Source organism: Gekko japonicus, unplaced genomic scaffold, assembly GCF_001447785.1.
Source record: "Gekko japonicus isolate JY-2015 unplaced genomic scaffold, Gekko_japonicus_V1.1 scaffold1328, whole genome shotgun sequence".
Lineage (NCBI taxonomy): Eukaryota > Metazoa > Chordata > Lepidosauria > Squamata > Gekkonidae > Gekko > Gekko japonicus.
The window spans coordinates 340865-346659 of NW_015166461.1; the positions used below are offsets into that span (position 1 = coordinate 340865).

At 50.4% G+C, this 5795-nt stretch overlaps 1 non-coding gene across 1 annotated transcript; it reads right to left on the minus strand.

Moving 5' to 3' along the window:
* Positions 1-2608: 2608 nt before the first annotated feature.
* On the minus strand, positions 2609-2680 carry TRNAA-AGC. Its single transcript has one exon. It is a non-coding gene; the product is annotated as a tRNA-Ala (tRNA).
* Between the last annotated feature and the right edge of the window lie 3115 nt (positions 2681-5795).

Here is a 5795-nt window from a genome sequence, read left to right on the forward strand (position 1 = left end):
GTGTTGCGTTGCGACACAATACTGATCCTACGTTGACTGGCGTTTAAATGTCCTTTTAAATGTACGTCTGCTGTTTCATAAGAACATAAGAACATAAGAGATGCCAATGTTGCATCAGGCCAAAGGCCCATCCAGTCCAGCACTCTGTCACTCAGTGGCCAGAAATACCAGTGCCATCAGGAGGTCCACCCGTGGGGCCAGGACATTAGAAGCCCTCCCACTGTTGACCCCCCCCCCAAGCAGCAAGATGACAGAGCATCACTTGCCCCAGAGTCCCTACCTATACCTTGTGGCTAATAGCCACTGATGGACCTCTGCTCCATATGCTTATCTAATTCCCTCTTGGAGCTGTCCATGCTTTTAGCCGCCACCACCTCCTGTGGCAGTGAATTCCATGTGTTAATCACTCTTTGGGTGAAGAAGTACTTCCTTTTATCCGTTCTAACCCGACTGCTCAGCAGTTTCCCCATTTCTGTGTTGCACATCGCTATTTGTACAAAAGTAGTGCCATTGTTTTTTTAAAAAATGCTTTAAGGGTGACATGGAGGCATGGTCAACATTTTTCGTGGGGCTAACCTACAGGCTGTAGTATAGCTGTTAGAAATATGCATTGAGGGTGGCATGGTGGTGTGGACCCAATTTTCGCGGGGGTGACATGTGTTGCCTGGCATGTCTGCTTCTCTCCCTCCCCCCTCCCCCTCCCTTACCGCCTCCCCTCTTCCTTTCCCCTCCCTTTTTCGACCTGGCACAACGCAACTACACATATGCGTAAAGCACACCTGTTTTCCAGTGGGTGGGTGCATTACAACGCAACCACGCCGCTGATCAAAAAAAAAGGGAGGGGGAAGAGAGGGGAGGGGTGCTAGATTCGGAACAAGGCGACAAACCTGGGTCAGAGTTCCTTAATGCGGAACTCCTCCCACAGAATCAGGCCAATGAGACCCGGGGAGAATGGAGAGCAACGCTTTAGTGCGGAATCAGCCCCATGCCAATGCTATGCTAGGGATTATTAGGAAGGGAACTGAAAACAAATCAGCCAGTATCGTAATGCCCCTGTATGAATCAATGGTGCGACCTCATTTGGAGTATTGTGTACAGTTCTGGTCACCACACCTCAAAAAGGATATTATAGCATTGGGGAAAGCGCAGAAAAGGGCAACTCGAATGATAAAGGGGTTGGAACACTTTCCCTATGAAGAAAGGTTAAAACGCTCGGGACTCTTTAGCTTGGAGAAATGATGGCAGAGGAGTGACATGATTGAGGTTTATACGATTATTCCTGGGATCGAGCAGGTAGAGAAAGAGGTCCTTTTCTCCCTTTCTCACATTACAAGACCTCGTGGGCACTCCATGAAACTGCTGAGCAGTCGGGTTAGAACGGATCAAAGGAAGTCCTTCTTCACCCAAAGGGTGATTAACACTTGGAATTCACTGCTGCAGGAGGTGGTGGCAGCTACAAGCATGGACGGCTTCAAGAGGGAATTGAATAAACATATGGAGCAGAGATCCATCCGTGGCTATTAGCCACAAGGTATAGACAGGAACACTCAGGCTGGGGCAAGGGAAGGGGCTCCAACCCCCTCAACCATCTCGCTTCCTCTCTTCTGTACTTTTCCCAGCTCTGCGATCTCCTTTTTGAGAGAAGGGTGACCAGAATGGAAAAGAGAGTCGGTGACCTTCCCCCTCCTCGCTGCAAGATTATTGGCTGGGTGGAAGAAGTCTGAAAGCAGCGAAGGGGACCTCTGTCCTCATCAAACAGGGCTCTGATACAGTCTGCTAATTCACCAGAATGAAACTCGGTCAGGAACGTTTCCGGCTGCGGTGCACCTCTCACAGTCCTGTACGCACACGTGTTCCCTTAGCAACCTGCACTTCACCCTGACCCCGAGTGCATGTGCTCAACGGCGAGCCTTAAATACAGAAAGCTCTCCGGCACTCCACTTAATAAATGTGCTCGTCTGAGGAGTCTGCCAAATCGTTACTCATCTCATTCCGCTTCCGTCCATTACACCTACCAGAGAAATTGCGGAAAACAGAGCACACAATTTGTAACTTTTGGTGTTGCTCCAACATGACTTGGCATAACCTTTTTTGTAAATTCGGTTCAGGTACATAATATATTACAGGGGAATGTTTTCTTTGTTCTTTTCCCCCGATCACATCACACTTCTCCATTTACTGAGCAATAAATTGTAACACACACATGAAGCTGCCGTAAACTGAACCAGTGCCTTGGTCCATCAAGGTTAGTATTGTCTGCTCAGACTAGCAGCAGCTCTCCAGGGTCTCAAGCCGAGGTCTTCCCCATCACCGACTACCTGTCCTTTAACTGGAGATGCTGGGGATTGAACCTGGGACCTCCTGCATGCCAAGCAGAGGCTCTGCCGCTGAGCCACGGCCCCTCTTTAAAGCTCTCCAAGGTCTCAGGCAAAAGTCTTTCTCATCACCTCCTGCCTGGTCCTTTTAAACTGGAGATGCTGGGGGTTGAACCTGGGACCTCCTGCATGCCAAGCAGAGGCTTTGCCACTGAGCCGCAGCCCCTCTTTATAGCTCTCCAGAGTCTCAGGCTGAGGTCTTTCCCATCACTTATTGCCTGGTCCTTTTTAACTGAAGATGCCGGGGATTGAACCTGGAACCTCCTGCATGCTAAGCAGGTGCTTTGCCACTGAGCCACACCCCCTCTTTACAGCTCTCCAGGGTCTCAGGTGCTTTGCCACTGAGCCACACCCCCTCTTTACAGCTCTCCAGGGTCTCAGGCAGAAGTCTTTCTCATCATCTCCTGCTTGTCCTTTTTAACCGGAGATGCCGGGGATTGAACCTGGGACCTCCTGCATGCCAAGCAGAAGCTCTGCCACTGAGCCACGGCCCCTCCCTACAAAGCTGCCTTAAACTGAACCAGAGCCTTGGTCACTCAAGGTCAGTATTGCCTGCTCAGACTGGCAGCTGCTCTCTCCAGGGTCTCAGGCCGAGGTCTTCCCCATCACCCACTACCAGTTTGGTGTAGTGGCTAAGTGCACGGACTCTAATCTGGGAGAGCCGGGTTTGATTCCCCACTCCTCCACTCACAGCTGCAGGAGGACATTGTTCTGTCAGAGCTGTTCGTGAAAGAGCCGTTTCTGTCAAGAACTCTCTCAGCCCTGCCTACCTCACAGGGTGTCTGTGGTGAGGAGGGGGAGGGAAAGGAGTCTGTAAGCCGCTCTGAGTGAAGGGCAGGGTATAAATCCAATCTCCTCCCCCCCCCTTCTTCTTCTTCTTCTTCTTCTTCTTCTTCTTCAATGGAGATGCTGGGGACTGAACCGGGGACCTTCAGCATACCAAGCAGAGACTCTATGGCAGAGCCAAAGCCCTTCCCAACCCAGTGTCCCATATCCCCTCTTCTGCTTCCAGAAAGAACTCCAGGTGCACTAGCCTTTTGACCTGCAAAGTCTGGCGAAAGACAGTTTGGCGTAAGCCAGTTTGGCGTAGTGGTTAAGAGTGCGGACTCTAATCCGGGAGGACCGGGTTTGATTCCCCACTCCTCCACATTCAGCTGCTGGTGTGACCTTGGGTCAGTCACAAGCTCTCGCAGAGCTATTCTCTCAGAGCAGTCCTCGAAAGAGCTCTCTCAGACCCACCTACCTCGCAGAGTGTCTGTTGTGGGGAGGGGGAGGGAAAGGAGTTTGTAAGCCACTCTGAGACTCCCTTGGGTAGTGAAGAGCGGGGTATGAATCCATCCTCATCCTCCTCCTCCTCCTCCTCCTCCTCTTCTTCTTCTTCTTCTTCTTCTTCTTCTTCTTCTTCTTCTTCTTCTTCTAGTGTCTCCCCTCCCCAGCCAGTCCAACTAGTTGGGGAGAGGGCAGCTCCCCAGGGAAGAGATGGGGTATAAATCCAATCTCATCATCTTCTTCCTCTTCTTCTTCTTTTTCTTTTCTTCTTCTCCCTCCAAGGACCCGTCCTCCATTTGCATTACCACACCCAGTTCCTCATTTCGCAAGCACCTTCAACACGCAGCGGCCAGCTTTCCCCAGCCAAAGACATAAATACAGATCATTGCTGTAACTTCCAAATTGCGCAGGGCATTAAAAGCCTAAATACATTGTTAATAAATATTGATGCTGCCCGGCTGAAATGAAAATAAATGCAAAGCTCTAATCTTATCGGGTGCAGAGAGCGGCGAAAGCGTTATGAATGGCGCTCCGCTGGGCAATTACCGAGCTCAAAGAGAGGCCAAGGCCCTCCGTAAATAGAATCGGCAATTTGGAAGAGCTCCACTGGAATGGAGCCCTCGTTGGGCCCAGAATTAAAACCATCAATTCGAACACCCACAAACTCTGTGATGGAACCCGCAGCCTAACCTCGGAGGTCGAGCACGGGGACCTAAGGAAAGAGCTGCCTTGATTAATGCCTTATCGTTTCAGTTATATTGGCTAAGTGAGGTCCTTGTCAAGGCATTGCTGTTTGCTCCCGGTGGTATAATCAGAAAGGTGCTGGATCCTTACCAGAGCTCCCTCTAAGCTGAGTGAGTGTGAGCTCGCTCACAGTTTTTTAGCCTCCGGCTCACAGAGTTTTGTCTGAGCGCAGGAAGGAGGGCTCCAAAGCAAACGAATGTATGCAGTAGCCAAATCGATTGCTCACAATTTTAATGCCAGTAGCTCACAAAGCAGAATTTTTGCTCACAAGGCTCCACAGCTTAGAGGGAGCATTGATCCTTAGCAGGGCTCTTTTTGTAGAAAATGCCCAGCAGGAACTCATTAGCATATTGGGCCACACCCTGACAGCACCGCTCATTAGCACATTAGGCCATGCCCCCATGTTCCCAGAAGTGTGGTCATCCAGCCACACCCACCTTTCCCTTCTTATTCTGTTTACCTTGTTTGTTGTCAAAACCCAGGGCTTTTTTTGTAGCAGGAACTCCTTTGCATGTTAGGCCACATACCCCTAATGTAGCCAATCCTAGTGAGTTTCTGCTGTTGGGTGTGGCCTATTATGCTAATGAGTTCCTGCTGGGTGTGGCCAACTTGGAAGCCAGCCGGAACTCCGTTCCTGCCCAGAAATAGCCCTGCTTACGTGAATGACTAGATTGGAGACTAAGAAGATGGGGGGGGGTTTCCAATAAGCTCTCTCATGGCCCTGACCTGGATAGCGCCGCTAGACTGATCTCATTAGATCTTGGAAGCTAAGGAGAGTCAGCCTTGGTCAATATTTGGATGGGAGACCACCAAGGAATACCAGGGTCGAGAGATGGAGGCAGGCAATGGCAAACCACCCATTTTCATCTCTTGCCTTGACCTGGATGGCCCGGGCTCGCCTGATCTTGTCAAATCTCAGAAGCTAAGCAGGGTTGGTCCCGGTTACAATTTGGATGGGAGACCACCAAGGAATATCTCGGCTGGGATGCAGAGGCCTGTAACGGCAAACCGCCTCTGAACATCTCTTGTCAGTTTGGGGTAGTGGTTAGGAGCGCAGACTCTAATCTGGGAGAACCGGGTTTGATTTCCGTTTGATTTCCCCACTCTGCCACATGCAGCTGCTGGGGTGACCTTGGGTCAGCACTCCCTCTAAGCTGTGGAGTCTTGTGGGAGCAGAAAATCTACTTTGTGAGTCACTGGCATTAAAGTTGTGAGCAAGCGATTTGGCTCCTGGATTAATTAGCTTGCTCTGGAGCCATCCTTCCTGAGCGAAGACAAAAATGTGTGAATTCAGCAGGCACTGTCATACCAGCACGGATGATAGATCAGGATGGGTCGCCGTGTTTGTCTGTCTGTGGCAGTAGAAATATAAATCTGCCCACTTAACAAGGCTTGGTTGTATTACGA